The following is a 16,285-nucleotide window of genomic DNA, read 5'->3' as shown; positions in this document are numbered from 1 at the left end:
GTGTGTGTGTGTGTGTGTGTGTGTGTGTGTGTGTGTGTGTGTGTGTGGAGTAAGAAAACAGAGGCTTCCACCAGGCATCAGCTATAACTGGGGACCTCCAGGTGCCCCCCCATGGGATCCTGGAGGCCCATTGGCAGCACAGAGGGACAGAGGGACCCTGCTGTGACTGGGAATCAGGAAAGATCTCATATAGAAAGTAGTGCTTTTAGCTGAGTCCTGAAAGCAGTCTAGGGTATCTAAGAGGCAAGAGGTAGGTGTATAACTTGACTTTTCTTCAGCTGGATTATAAAACCCAGAAAGCCAGGGTCTGTGCAATTAAATTCTTTGTAGCATTCAAGGCCCCCAGCATAGGGCTGGACCCGTAGAGGATATTACTGAATGAAAACTGTAGAGAGACCTTTTCATGATGAAATGACCTATGAGCAAGATGACAGAAGAAGAGAGGTATATCCTGACAATAGATACCGCAAGACCTAACATAACAATTACGAGTAATATGCCGTATCAGTAACCATAACAGGCAGTCAAATTCTGGGGCTTTTCGGTAATTGCCTCCTTGAAGCCAGCAGACCAAACCTGAAAAAGAATGACTTAACACTTTGTGTTACTTTGTGGAGTCTCAGCCACCTTCAGAAAACATGCCCTTTGCCAAGAGGCAGAGAACTAGCTAAAGGCAACATCTTACATGAGTCACTAGAGAGAAATGAAAATTGTGTCCAGGCTGGAAAATAATCCATTTGAAATGACACATCCACTTCTAGAATATATTTCCACCCTCCTCTGGTCTGAGGAAAGAACTATTGCACACCCACACCCTTTCTCGCACACGCACACACACGTAGACAGCATGACAGGAACAAAAAACTTATTTCTTGTCTCCAAGGCTGAAATAACGCACAAAGGAATGGCCAAATTTGGACTTGTAGCTAGAGGTCTCTCTCTGTCTGTCTCTCTCAAAATTTCTCTTTTAATCCCTCAGTCTATTCTCTCTGTTTTAATCTCTCTGTCTCTGTCTGTCTGTCTGTCTCTGTTTCTCTCTCTCTCAATATTCCTGTCAGCATCTGTCTCTCTGTCCTTGTTCATGTCTTTCTCTCCTTTCCCTCCAACCTCAGGTTTTGTGACCTGGGTTTGGACCATGGATTTTATTGTGAGGAAACAGTGCGTGGGGTGGTGGTGGTGGTAAAGAGGGAGAGAGCTAACCCAGGGATCATGGCATCTGGGTTCTCGTCCAGACTCTGCTGCTTATTCACTGTCTGACCTGGGGAAATCATTAAGCAGTCAACCAATCATTATTGTTCTGGTTGAATCATTTCAGTCATGTCCAACTCTTCCCCATTTCAGAGGACCCCATTTGAGATTTTCTCGGCAAAGATACTAGAGTGGTTTACCATTTCCTTCTCTAGGTCCTTTTCCAGATGAGGAAACTGAAGCAAACAGGGTTAAGTGACTTGCCCAGGGTGACACAGCTAGTAAGCGTCTGAGGCCAGATTTGAACTCAAGAAGATGAGTCTTCCTGACTTGAGGCCTGGTACTCTATCCACTGTGCTACTTAGCATTTATTAATCACTTACTATGTACCAGGAGCTAGAAATATGAAGAGATGAAACAATCTTTATCCTCAAGGGACTTACATTCCATAGGGATGACAATATGCATATGAATAATTATATACAAAAACACATACAGAAATGTATACAATACACTTTTTTCTTTTTTTGGTGGGGGAGGACACTACCTGCTGGAGATGGGACAGGAATCAGGAAAGGTTTTACACAGAAGGTATCATTTGAGCAGAGTTTTGAAGGATACTAAGAGAAGAGATGAGGTGAGAGTGTGTTCCAGGCATGAAAGAAAGCAGTCTCTCAAAGGTGCAGAGATGGGAAATTTAATGTTGGGCCAGTTTTTCTGGAAGAGATGTAATATAGAATAGGGTTGGAATAATAGTTCAGGGCTAGGCTATGAAGGTCTTCAAAAATCTAAAGAGAAGGTTTTTATCCGAAATCAATAGAGTCACTGGAATTTATTGAGTAGGGGAGTGATATTTTAAGAAAATCACTTGAGTAGCTGTGATGGATTGGAGAGGGGATCAGCTTGAGAGAAGGAGACCAGTTAGGAAGCTTTTGCAGTTGTCCAGGTGAAACAAGATGGCAACCTACAACAGGTATGTATCTGTGTGAATAGAGAGGAGGGGAGCTGTTCCAAGAGTTGCAGAACTGGATGGATACATAGGGTGAAGGCCAATGTGGCATCAAGGATAATGCCAATGTTGCTAACTTGAGTGACTGGAAGGATGGTTTCTCTAGGGAAATAGAAAATTGGAAAGGGAGAAGGGTTTGGAAGGAAAGATTATGTTTAGTTTAGGATAATGTTGAATTTGATTTATCTATGGGAAATCAAGTTTGAAACATCCAATGGGCAGTAGGTGCTGTGAGACCAAAGTTCAGGAGAGAGATTAGATATAGCTCTGGGAGTTAATTAGTTTTTATTTATTTAATTAAATTAATTAATTTAATTAATTGAACTCATGGGAACTAGTGTGGTTGGTGAGTGAATGTAGGGAGACTAGAACAGGGTTCAGGGTAAAATTTTGGGATATCTACATGTTTAAGGGAAATGCTATGGAAGGAGACTGAGAAGGAATGGTCAGATAGGCAGAAAGACGGGATGATGTCATGGAAACCCAGAGAGGAGAGAGTATCCATAAATTCTATGTATAACATTTCAAGTAATTCACATAAACTTGATTTGGGGGCCAGGACTGGGGGAGAATACTTGGAATCCCTGATGTTGGGGAGGATAAGGCTGGTTGACCTCTTGTGTGTCTTCACTAAGCCTGGCACCAATATGGTGAGCTCCTGGAAGTGTAAGGCCACTGGACTGCCCAAAGAGGGGCCAACTGGCCAGAATTTTTCAAAATGGAGCAGGTCAAAGCTTTCATGCTGGTCCCTACTGGGTTCAGGCTGCTGAGGGACTGCTATACTTCCAGCATGGGTGAGATTGGTCTTAAAACAAACAAAAATCTATTGATATCAATACTCCTAAACCCCAAATCTGACCATGTCCCCACTGGCCTATACCATTTCTCCTTCCCTTCAATAATTTTCAGTAGACCTCGAATATTTCTAGGATAAAATGCAAAATCCTTTGCCTGCCTGGTATTTAAAAACTTCACTACAGCCTACCTTTACACATATTTCACATTCTAGCCAAATTGTCCTTCTAGCTGTTCTCCAAACGTATATGTATATTTATGTATATATATGTATATATACATATATATATATATATATATTTTTTTTTTTGCAAAGCCTGTTCCCCCATGTCTGGAATGTGCCTTTAAGAATCTCTAGTAACTAACTCCCTTTAAAGCCTAGCTTGTCTGCCACTGCCTTTGCAAGGTCAATTCCTAACACCTCTATTTGTTATTTCAAATTTTTTTATTCCTCTGTATACATTGTATCTCTCTTCTTCTTATCTCTTCCCTCTTTGTAGAACATAAGCTCCTTGAGGGCAGGTACTATTTAATTTTCTTCTTTGTTCCCTGAAGACTTATCATACAGTACCATGCACACAGTAGGTGCTTTATGAAAGTATGTTATGTTGAAACGAGTTGAATAAACTCTTGGGTTTTAGTTTCACATCTGTGGGGGTGGAACTAGAAACTCTGCACTTCCTGTACAGCTAAAACTTGAGTCCAGTTCAGTCATTCAATTCCATCCAATAAATACTTTTCCACACTTACTTTGTGCAAGGTGGTGTGAAGAGGGAGAGGCAGCTCAGGATAGGAGATAGAGAGCCAGTCTTAGACCTGGGTTTAAATTCTATCTCTGCCATATATAGGCTGTGTGACCCTGGACAAGTCATTTCACCTTATATTCTCCCCCTCTTCTTAACTCCTCTCCCCCACTCTTTAAGACTAAAAAATAAAGTATAAGTGCCATTCTGCAATGGTACAGGGAGTTTCCTCATTGGAAATTCCACACATCAGTGAAATCACAGGTTCAAAACAACAGACACAAGATATTATTCTAGGCACTGGAAACACAAAGGCAAAAAAACCCTAACCCGGACTTAGTAACTTGTTTTTATGTATCATGATCCTCTTTGGCAGTCTGACGAAGCCTATGGACTTTTTCTCAGAAGAATGATTTTAAATGCATAAAATAAAACAGAGGATTATGTTAAAAACCATTTATATTGAAAGTTAGCAATATATATGCACAGTATTTATACACATACATACAATATATGTATCATGTGTGTATATACACATACATATATGTACATGTGTATATATGGAGAGAGAGAGAGAGAGAGAAAGAGAGAGAGAGAGTTATGACCACAGGTTAAAAACCCCTGCCCTAAATAGTTCCTGCCCTCAAGGAACTTTCATTCTAAGAATGAAACTAAACATGATGCAATGGACCTTTAGTTTTGTTTCTGACCACTTTGAATTAACCACTTTTCCTGAGGTAACTCATATCCTCCTTGAATTTGCTCTCTGGATCTCCAAATTCTCTTTTGTTGTTCAGGACTGGTTCAGGGTTATCTCAGAATCCAATAGCTGCTTTTGTGTGTATGTTGTGAAGGGGGTGGGGGTGGGGGTGGGGGAGGAGGATAATGCCACTGTCACATTCTAGGGGAATAGCTGAGTAGTTGAGCTGGTTCTATGCTTCCCCTGGATTTTCTAAAATTAATCCACTCCCAGCTATCCTTCAGAACTTTAGGATTGGCTGAATCTGAAGACAGTATCTCCCACAGTGATTTGGGGATAGAGTAGTGTTCCCAGGCCTGGACCATTTCCTGAAGGGGCTCCAGAATGCAGAGGGGGCTGCAACCTGCTGAGAAGTCAGTCCAAGGGCAACTACTCTGTGAAAAATGAAATTCGGTATCCTGAAGCTTATGGCCAGATTGGGGCCAGAAACTAGTTGGAAGGCAAAAAATGGTTTAACAGCAGAGATACATGTCTGAAAGCTCATAATACAATGATGAGTTAATACTCTCTAGCTTAGAGATACTAGACACTCATTTGCTGGCAGCCTTTCATGAAAGGCTGTAATGTTTTTTCTTTAAAAAAAAAAAGAACGAAAAGAAACATCCCTCCTCAAAACTATGGTACCATACTTTTAACAAAATGGAGTTGAGAATTATTAGACTGAGAAACTAAAGAATTATAACACTTTAATTTATAGCACTGGCTGAGTGGTGGCGAGGGAGGCTTTGGAGCTACAGATGTGGAGATAGCACCTCCCTCTTACTCATTCTGGAGTCCTGTCACAGCTTACTAATTTTTCTCTCCACTTCCCGTCTCTCTCCCTTACAATCCATCCTCCACATAGCTGCCCAAAAAAGTTTCCTAAAGTCTGAAAATGTCACCCAATTGCTCAGGATCACACCTTAGCTTGTCATTTAAAGCCCTCACAAACTGGCTCTAGTTTTCCCAAGTTTATTTCAAATTACTTCATTTACTGACCCACTTAATGTTCCCAGAACTCAGTACATATCTTGCCTCTTGACCTTTGCAGGACAGTGTCTGGTGTTTGGAGTGAACTTCCTTCTCAACTTGTTTCTCAAGAATTCTTGTGAAAGGGTGGGGTGTTTAACCACTTAAATGAAGAGATAACATAAGACAACATTAACTTAAGGAGGGCAGAACAAGCCTTAATCAACTACTCAGAGATTTTAGAGGAAGTATGAAAAAAACTTCCTAGAGTGATCTGCCAGCAAGAGCATTCAAATTGGCTGAAGAAACTGAGTCATACCCTGGGGGGGTCTTTTATAAAATGGCAGCCCCGTGTAAAACCAGGAAATGAAGATTCAGAAACAAAAGGGAAGTGAGATCTCTCCTCCCATCTCTTGCCTGGGAAATGGCAAATCTCAGAGTCCCGAGACCTCTGGATCACAGCCTCATGATGGGCCCTGGTCCCATATTTTGTCACCCAAGAAGGAAAGAACAAACATGCAGAAGCAAAGGAACAGTTGCCATGTTGCTGTGGCTAGATTGGGGGGGAGTGGGGAGATCAAGGCTCAAGCCCTCCCTCACCACGTGGCATCTTCCCCACTCCAACGAAGCCTCAGGAAAGATGGCCCAAACTATCCTGCCGTTGGTGCCTTTTGTAAGCATCTCAGTTCTGGCTCCTGAGTCAATCCAAAGGCTCCTCCTCTTCGTATGGTAAGCAGACCTGAAACAATACTTGCCATACTCTGAGCTCCACATGGGGATTGCATCAGCAGAGCACACTGCATATGCTCCTAAGGAAGGGCTCATTGGCCAGTCCCTCCCAGTACACTACCTTCCTTCCAGGCTCCACTCAGGTGCTACTTAATAGCAATAATGATAATTACCATTGATATAGCTCTTTAAGGCTTGCAAAACACTTTGCATAGGTTGTCTCAGTTAATGTTCACAACTACCCTAATATTATTATCCCCATTTTGCAGATGAGGAAACTGAGGCAGACAAGTGATGTAAATTTCTTAGGCTGGATTTGACCACAGCTCTTCCTATTCCCAAATTAAGATCTCTACCCTCTAGGCTACCCAGTTATTTCCTGATGTGTTCCTCATTAAAATCCCTCTGTAAATCCTCTGGATTCCTGAAATCTCAATCCTCTGACTAAACCCATAGGATCAATGATCTTGCGGTCTTTCATATACCTCTTTCTTTACTGGCTATATTGCCAAGAGGTTTCTTGAGGACAAGGTCTCTTTTCCATTTTGTTTTTGTATCCCTGGTATACAGCACCATATCTTGCACAAAGTAGGTCCTCAAGAAACGCTTGTTGGCTTGGATTGGCTCCTTAGCCCATAGGTGCTAAAAGTTTGGGCTCCAAGGCTAGGGCAGAAGGAAAGTGGAGTAGTTTATTTCTGCTTGCCAAACCACTTCTGCAAAATCTTAAGTGTTTCTAGTCATGTGCCTTGAGTACTGATTGGGCAATCTGGCCCCACATCTGGAGAGTCCTAGAGGCATCTTTGCATGGATCAGCGTACGCTTTTCAAAAAAGGTATCGACGGCAATTTTTGTTACTTTCATGGTTTTAATATTAACTTTAGTAGGTGTGACTTTGGACAAATCATTTAAACTCTCAGTGCTTTGATCATTTACCCTCTCTAAGATTGTAAGGTATGAAGAAGGTGGTGACTTTCATTGGCATGGGAGGTTTTCTCTTCAGGAGTTCCCTCTACTGATAACAGAATAGGTTCTGCCCCAATCCTGCTCCCTCTTCCTTTCTTATTAACTTTTTTTTAAAACCAGCACATTTTGGGGTCTGTTTTTAATTATTGAATTTAATCCATTTTATGGATCCATTGAAGTATATATTGGTTTCTAAGTCACAATTAAGCTTTTCTACTTGTTGTGATAAATTACTGATTCTAAATTTGCAAATGGGCAAGTTTCCCAGAAATGGGTTATTGCTACATACGTCAGTATATAACATCTGGCTTTTTTGGTGGGGTCTGGATGACATTCATTTTATCATGAAAAGGAGAAGAAATAGGAGATGACCATGTTATTGCACCAGCCCTTGTTATCTTAGCAGTACAGCTAGCTCCCACTTGGAAAAGAGAGACCCTCGGGCATGTTCCCTGGACGCTTGTTTCAGATTTCAACTCTGTGTCAACGTTAAAGCCACAGTTATATCCAATTTCTGATCTCAGGCGAGTCAAGAGTTGCAGTGCTTTAGACTTGGTCCTCATTTGCTTTTATTTATCTTCAATCATGAACTTGAGTAAGATAAAGACCAATGATGAGAACCCTCAACATTCTCTGCTAGCAGAAATTCTGCTTTAGAGTCACTCAGGATTAGAGGATCGTAGAATTATTGATTGAGAGCTGGAAGGGACCTTACAGGCCATCCAGTGCAACCCCTTCATTTTATACATGAGGAAACTGAGGTCCAGGGAAGTAAAGGGGCTTACCCAACGTCACACCTATGGAAGGTATGCTGATAATTGTGTAACAGCTAGCTCTCCGAAAAAAAAAATGTACCCATGATAAATTCTTACATTTAATTTGCATTATTAATATTTTCACATTACTTTCTTAAGTCTAGGCAATCAACAAAACAATAAATCAAGCCCTTATTTGCATAGTTATCAGCTTCAGAGCCGGCTGCAGCACAACCTGTGGACAGCTCCTCAGGTGCAGAGGCTCCCTTTGGACCTAAGAGCTCTGATTCTAGGGCCAGTCCTTTTTCCATAGTAGCTCACCGATGACCATCTGTATGGAGGAGGGATAAAAGCCAGCGGCTAAAGTGATTCTGGTCACATGAAACCCCCAAATGCTAAAATATCAATGGAAACTTGGAGAATCGCCCTCACACAATGAGCACCACCAATGTCCCATTTCAGAGGGAATACAAGACCATGGGAAAACTGTGGTCTCTGATCTTGAAGAGGACTCTGACGGCTCAAGGACGCAGATGCTACGCCACTGACATGCCCTGCTCTCTCTACTATGTATATTTGTGTACCATGAACCTATGCTTTTTACATATGTGATATGTATTATATATAATGCAATGTAATTCTATAGATTATATAATATAGCACTTATATAGCATGTTGAGGTTTGAGAAATGCTTTACAATATCATCACCTAACAACAATCTTGGGAGGTAGACACTATTATTATCCCTGTTTTACAGATGACAAAACTAAGGCAGATGGACATTAAGTGACTTGTCCAGAATCATGAAGATAGTAACTCTCTGAAGCTGGATTTGAACTCAGGTTTTCTTAATTCTAGGTTCAGCACTCAATCCACTGTGCTGTCTCTCTCTCTCTCTCTCTCTGTCTCTCACACACACACACACACCCACACACACACAAATATACACATATATACATACACACATAGACAAACATGTATATGTATATGTGCATATATAAATGTGTATATGTACGTATATACATAATATACATGTGTATGTATGTATACATCACCTTTGATCTATCTGCCACATATACGCATATATACATGTATTATATTATTGTATCTATATTTTGTTTACATATTGTTTCTCCCATTATAATATGAGATCCTTGAGAGCAGGGGGTGTGTTTCTGTTTGGTTTTGGTTTTGCCCTTCTTTATAGTCCCCAGAGTTTAGCACAATGCATGGCAAACATTGGGCGTGTTGGGATCTGTGTGCTCAGGGTGCCCTTCTATATACATACATGCATGCACATCTATCTATTTATCTATCGATCTATCTGTCTGTCTGTCTGTCTGTCTCTTTTTTGGTCTCTCTCTCTCATCTTTTTTATACTATGGACTCCTAGAGGGAAAGAAGACCACCTGTCATTGAATTGTAGAACATTAGATTTTGAACTCACCTTAGAGATGGTCTAGTGAAGAGAGTAGAGGCAGAACTTCCCCCCCACCCCATGTAGTGCAATCCCCTCATTTTACAGAGAGGGAAAAGGAGGTCCAGAATAGTTGAATGATTTTCCCAAGGTCACGTGGTAAGTTACTAACCAGCCAGGTTGATACATGAATTCAGGTATCTTGATTTCTCTTCCACTTTGTGCCATGGCTCATGTCCTTACAATGTAACTTCCCAATAGACCACCCTTGTCATTTAATGATGATGATGTAATGGCAGTCTTCTCTACAAGACTGAGCCCTGCCTTTGGGCTCAAGTGCGACTTTCTAGAAACCTGTACTTTGAAGGCTGATTCTTTCCTAGACTGAATCTGTGGTTTCACTGATATAGGGAACGCCTGGTTAAGGGAGCTCCTTCTACCAATACACATGGGCAATTGTCTGCAATGGACTGTCTTGGAGAGATGCCGAGGGTGCTGAATTCCTCAGAGTCACAAAGCCAGCATGTGTCAGAAGTGGAACTTGAACCCTGGACCCTCTGACTTGTAGGCCAGTTTTCTATGGACCATGTGGTTGCCATTCTGGGTGAGTGTTAACCACTTGCAATCACACACTTAAGACTGATGATGACTGTCAGTAGTCACTGGTGAAATTGCCTCCTAATTAGCTTCTTCATTAGCTTTCCTAATTTACATCTTAATTACCCTTAATGGAGCATAATAACGAATCCCAACATTTGGCTCTCTGTTACCATAGCATAGAAAGGATAGAAGGCCTGTAAGACTAAATGTGGTGCCAATCTAATGAGGGAGCCTGGCAGGGGAGCCAGTAGGAAATTTTGTTTCTGGCAGTAAAAGAGGAGACATAGGTCCTGACATTTAGTTTCCCATCCATCTCAAGAATGATCTTTTCTCCTTTTCTCCTTTGATCAAGATAGCCCAAGGTACAAGGCCATAAGTCTAGTCAGCTGGCTTGAAATGCCCAAAACAGAAAGCTACTGCCCTTATTAAAAACTGTTCAGATCACACCAACCTAGAATGTTAGAGCCAGACAGCACTTTAGATATTATTTAACTTAATTTTATTATTTTAAGGATCAAGGTGGGGATAAGAAGTAAAATTCTACAGTGAGTTAGTGGCAATATCCAGAAAGTCTTCCCACCTTCAGTGCAAAGAAACAAATAAAATAAACATTTTAAAATCAAGAGGGTCTGAGTTTGAATCCTGCCTCAGACTTTTACTAGCTTTGTGACCCTGGGCAAGCCACTTCACCTTTATCCACCTCAGTTTGCTCATCTGTAAAATGAGGACAATAAAAGCACCTACCTCACATGTCTGTTGTGAAAATCAAAAGAGTGAACATATATAAGGCACTTTACAAATCTTAAGGACTATATAAATGCTAGCTATCATTAAATGCCTACTTTATAAAGGACACTATACTAGGTAGTATGAGAAATACAAAGGTAAGCCATCCTCCCTGTTTTCAAGGAGCTGACTAGTCCAACAGGATGATGATGCCAAGAATGATAGCTATAATACAAGAGATTACATTAGAAGGCTTAAAAACCGTAAGACAAAGTGTCAGGTAAGGTCTGAGGGGGATGGTCAATGCTAAGTCCTGCAGAAAGTCACAGATAAGGTCCAGATTACAAACATGGGAGACCAGGTGGGGCGTGGTCAGAAGTAATATAGAAAAAATGCAGAAGTAGAAAAGGTGTTTCAGGGTGCTTTATTTGGCCTCATGCCTGGGGTTAAAGCAAATATCTGGGTTCAGGATTTTGAGAAAATTGGTACTCTGGAAATGATACAATCACGAGCTCTATCATTATGTAATGCAACAAGCAGACAAACCAAGCCTATATACACTGATATAAAAAGACAGATTTGTCCTCACACATGCAAGAAACTTACCTCAACTTGAAGGAGAAGGAGACGAGATGGGGAAGGAACATGCTCAAATTTGGGGTTCAGGTGGCAATATTATGTACTCCAACACTGGGCTTGGTTGAGAACAGATAATTGGTGCCAGATATAAGAGGGGGCATTTCTAATCAGAGCCAGATGTGGTGGAAAAGTTCTTGAGGGGTTCCTTATTGATATACCAGGCTTGGGTGAAGTGAGGGGAGGTTTCTTTATCAGGACCACAAAGTGGTGGGAAGATCTAACTAAGGCAACAGAAGGAAGAGGACTCCAGGCCCCTGCAGCAGGTCAAGAATTCATCCAAGCCAAAAGCTGCAAGCCTTGGTTGCCTGACATAGAGTTAACAGTGGGAAACTGTCTGTTTGTCCTCTGTGCTTCTAGGGACATTAGGAACACTTAGCCTAAGTGACTCCACATTGGAGTCCTATCATTATAAACATACTATCAAGCGATATCCATGACAAACCATAACATTGAACAATAATCATAACTTCAAAAATAAAAAGTTTACAATTATCACAAGGGGGAAAGTGATTCACAAAATGGCCAAGTTGAGACTGAAACCCAGATCTTCTGACTCCCAGTCGGGGGTCTCTTCTACTATATATACCCCAATCACTTCTCCCAAATGTAAGTCATCATTGATATTTTTCTCCATTTCAGACTCTCCTGATCCATTCAGTGGGACAAGAATGTTCATTCAATCAACCAGCATTTATTAAGCTCCTTGTATGTGTTGGTGCTGTCCTAGGGACTTTGTGTACAGAGACAAAATGAAAGGTGGTCACTCTCATTCAATCAATGAATCAGTCAATAAGCATCTATTAAGTGCTTACTATGGGATAGGCACCATACTAAGCACCAAGGATTGAAAAAAAGAATAAAAACCAGCCCCTGCCCTCAAGGAGCTTACTTTCTAATGGGGGAAACAATGTACAATTAAGTAGGTCCATAGAAAATACATTCAGAGTAGATACAAGGTAACCTTAGAGGTGAAGGTACTAGCAGTTGGGAAGCCTGTGTAAGGCCTCCTTCAAAAGGGGGCATTTGAGTAGTAGAGTTTTGAAGGAAGACTGGGATAACTAGAAAGATGATGGTGCCCTCACCAGTAAGAGGAAAGTTCAGGAGAGGTGTAGGATTGAGGGTGGAAGGGAAGGAGAATGAGTTCACTTTTGGATATGTTGAGTTTGAGATACCTATGGGGCATCTAGTTTGAAATGCCCAATAGGCAATTGGTGATGTGAGACTGGAGCTCAGAAGAGAGACTCCAGCTTGAGATAGCTAAGTGGTTCAGTGAATAACATGTTGGACCTAGAGTAAAGAAGACCTGAGTTCAAATCCATCCTCATATACTTAATAGCTGTGTGACCCTGGGCAAGTCTTAGTTTCTTAACTTAACTTAGTTTCCCCATATGTAGAATGAGGATAATAATAGCACTTATCTCTCAATTGCTGTGAAGATAAAATATTTGTAGAGTACCTTGCAAACCTCCAAGTACTATTATTGTCATCATTATTATATAAACTATAAGTCTGAGAATTCTTAAGAGCTTACATTCTGATTGCTGTTATAACCTTTATGCTGATGTAAACATCAAATAATTTGAAGAGGAGGTAGCCCTAACTACAGAAATCAGGAAAGTCTTCACAAAGTAGGTATAGCCAAAATGATTCTTGAAGCCAAGGATTCTAGCAGGTGAGGATGAAGTGGGGCTGCATTCTGAGTGTAACACTAGGCACCACTGTGGAACAGGAGAGTGCTTTCTGTACTTTCCCTTCTCATCCCAGCTTAGTCACTGCTCCTGAGCACATGCTCCTGTGGCTCATTCTTTCAGGGGAAACCTAAGGGAGCCCCGAGTTCAAATGTTTTGCTTTGGAGTATTATCGGATCATTCATAAAAAATAAGCTGTGAGCTCTTTCTGTGGTGGCAAAAAATTGGAAATTGAAGGGATATGTATCAATTGAGGAATGGTTGAACAAGTTGTGGTATATGACTGTGATGGAATACTATTGTATTCTATATAAGAAGGGACAAGCAGGATGGTTTCAGAAAAAGCTGGGAAGACTTACATGAATTGATGCAAAGTGAAGTGAGCAGAACCAGGAGAACATTGTACACAGTAACAGCAATATTGTAATGATGATCAATTGTGAAAGAAGTAGCCCTTCTGGGCAGTACAACGATCCAAGACAATTACAAATGACTTAAGAAGAAAAATACTAGTCACCTCCAGAGAAAGAACTGATGGAGTCTGAGTTATAATTTCAAAACTCTATTACTCTTTTTTTTGTCCGTGCTCTCTTTTGCAACATGGTTAATATGGAAATATGTTTTGTCTGACTGCACACGTATAATCTATATCAAACTGCTTGCCTTCTTAAGGAGGGAGGGAAGTTTTGGAACTCAAAAATCACATAAAAATGTTAAAATTGTTTTTACACATAATTGAGAAAGAAAGAAAAAATTCTTAAAAAAAAGAAAACCCAATAAACTGTGAATCGATAGTCCCTAGGGAGCTTTTTTTTTTTTTTTTTGGCTAGGCAATGGGGTTAAGTGACTTGCACAGGGTCACACAGCTAGTGAGCGTTATGTGTCTGAGGCTGGACTCAGGTCCTCCTGACTCCAGGGCCAGTGCTCTATCCACTAAGCCACCTAGCTGCCCCCCGGGGGGGGGTCTTAACCTCACATACTAGAATTGTGGGGACTTAGTGTAGATAATTTGTGCAATACAAAACCCCTCATGACTGACCCTCCACGTACTCTCTGATCTCAAGTCATGGCAAGCTCACAGGCAATGGAAACAAACTAATATATAAAAAGAGAATTAGATTTATAAAATACCACCATCAGTAGTACAACAAAGGAGTACATGGTTTGTTTTTTTTTTCCTAGATGGAGGCAGAGGACAGAAGAGAAAGCTGCTTCTTGGCCATTGAAGCTGAGGGGTAGGGGAGAATCCCCTACTAGTGAGCTCCTTCCTCCAATCTGAATGCTGCAGTCCCATTTGCCTCCTGTGGATGATGATTCTGGCTGCTTCAAGGGGTGTATACCTCGTTTTCTACTTCATTGAACAGTCTCTGCCCTATTTCTTAGACTCCCCTCCCTTCCATGAGGCTTCCTGGCTAGAGATTCCTTCTCTTTCTCTTTTCACTTGCCCTGCCCAGGTAAGATCTCATCCCCTCTCCATCAAATTACAGGCAGCTGCTTTTCCCCATGGAGCTAACTCTTTGGTCTCTCAAAGCTTGTAAGTGGGGCTACACAACCCCGGGGGAGACAAAGTGTGAAGGCAAGGGATGGAATGTTGAGTTTGGGAAACAGAAGGTAGGCTGATTTGTCTAGAGAGGTCAGAGAAATGAAGGTTTCTCTGGACTCACAGGCTCTGGGAGATAATAATATTAACACTGAACTCACACAACACCTTTTTCTTTTTGAAGAATTCAGAGAACTATTGATTTTTGAGCCTCATTTTCTGTTCCCTACACTGGAGACTGGGGAAAATTTTTGTCATAAAAATATTATATGGATTCAGAGTTGGAAGGTAACCTGAGAGATCATTTATTTTAATCCCTCCATTTTGCAAAGGAGGAAGCTGAAAACAATGAAGTGACTTCCACAGGCAGTAAGTGATAGAGCCAAGATTCGAATACAGGTCCTCTGAAGACACCATGATACCATGCTTTCCATTGTATCAAACTGCCTCATTTTAGAGTTATGCAGCTGTGAGTGATGAAGACTTTGTGTTTCCCTTGCAGCTCTTCTAGGCACACCATCATCTCTCTGTCTCTATTTCTGCTCTCTCTTTCTCTGTGTCTGACTCTGCTTTAGTGCTACTACAGATCAGAATCCCTGAACTGGTGTGATTCACCAACTTCAACCTTAGATTACAACTATGCGCCAACGTGCTCAGCCATTCCCTGTATATTTCATTAGTACTATCATTGGTCTTCCTGTTTCTAGTCTCTCCTCATTCCAGCCCATTCTTCAGAGTGGGGTAAGATTAATCTTCCTGTAATATGTTTTGCTAACAGCTGTCCACTGTTTAACAACATTCAGTGTATTAAGTCCAAAATTCTTAACCTCTCATTTGAGGCTTATCCAATCTCTCCAACATCGTGACTTGCTACTCCCCTACATCAATCAATCAATCAATATTTATCAAGTGCCTACTATGTGTCAGGCACTGTGCCAAGTTCTGAGGATACAAAGAAAAGTTCAGACATGCTGGTTGACTCATTCTCCAGATACATTTCTGGTCGTCATTCACGTAGTTTTTCTTGTCTAGAATATCCTCCACCATCCTTTTCAGTTATCTCCCATCCTTCAAAGCCCAACTCACATACTTCCTCCTCTAGGAAATTTTAACTGACAACTCCAGGTCATGTGATCTGTTTGATCTGTTTTCATCCTCTGACCTCCTATGGAAGGTCTTTGACACTTAACAGGTACTACCTCGTACACCTCACTCTCACTTCAACTTTCTGTGGATTCCAATTTGTCTTGTTGCCGCATTACCACCCTGAAAAATCTCTGTCCATGGGTTACTCCTGCCTTGAGGTCATTGTTTTGGGAAGGACTTTAGCCATGCTTCACCTCACTCTCCCCTTTACTCTCCTTCTCCTCGTCTATACCATATTGTCTTCAGGTGGGTATCTTTCTTTTCCTCACCGTCTTTCCAGCACTCAAATGTATTATCTTTTCCCATTAGAATGTAAGTTCCTTGAGGGTAGGGGCTGCCTTGATTACTTATATTTTTATCCCCAGAATTTAGCAAAGTTCTTGGCACACATGGTGAGTACTTAATGAATACTCTATCTGTCTGTCTGTCTATCTAATCTGTCTAACATCTATGTATCATCTACCTATCTATCATGTATCAATGTGTACTCTGTCTATCTATCTATCATCTATTTATCTGTCTGTCTGTCTAATCAAACATCTATGTATCATCTACCTATGTATCTATCATCTCTCTGTCAATGTGTCCTCTATCTATCTATCTATCTATCTATCTATCTATCTATCTATCTATCTATC

At 41.1% G+C, this 16,285-nt stretch overlaps 1 protein-coding gene and 1 long non-coding RNA gene across 2 annotated transcripts in view; one reads left to right on the top strand and one right to left on the bottom strand.

The window, feature by feature from the left end:
• The window catches only part of HRH1 (histamine receptor H1), a 128,734-nt gene that overhangs the window by 32,030 nt on the left and 80,419 nt on the right, over positions 1 to 16,285 (bottom strand). The window lies entirely within an intron of this gene.
• LOC114044552 overlaps positions 6,933 to 16,285 on the top strand; it is an 11,210-nt gene continuing 1,857 nt past the window's right edge. The window contains exons 1-3 of the long non-coding RNA XR_003569257.1: positions 6,933 to 7,004; positions 9,719 to 9,912; positions 14,144 to 14,415. This is a non-coding gene — a long non-coding RNA (uncharacterized LOC114044552). The remainder of the gene's footprint in view (positions 7,005 to 9,718; positions 9,913 to 14,143; positions 14,416 to 16,285) is intronic.

This window comes from Vombatus ursinus, unplaced genomic scaffold (genome assembly GCF_900497805.2).
Source record: "Vombatus ursinus unplaced genomic scaffold, bare-nosed wombat genome assembly UNPS02014773.1, whole genome shotgun sequence".
In the NCBI taxonomy this organism is placed as follows: Eukaryota; Metazoa; Chordata; class Mammalia; order Diprotodontia; family Vombatidae; genus Vombatus; species Vombatus ursinus.
Note: the sequence above shows the minus strand (reverse complement) of the source record. Positions and strands in the feature narration are given on the sequence as shown.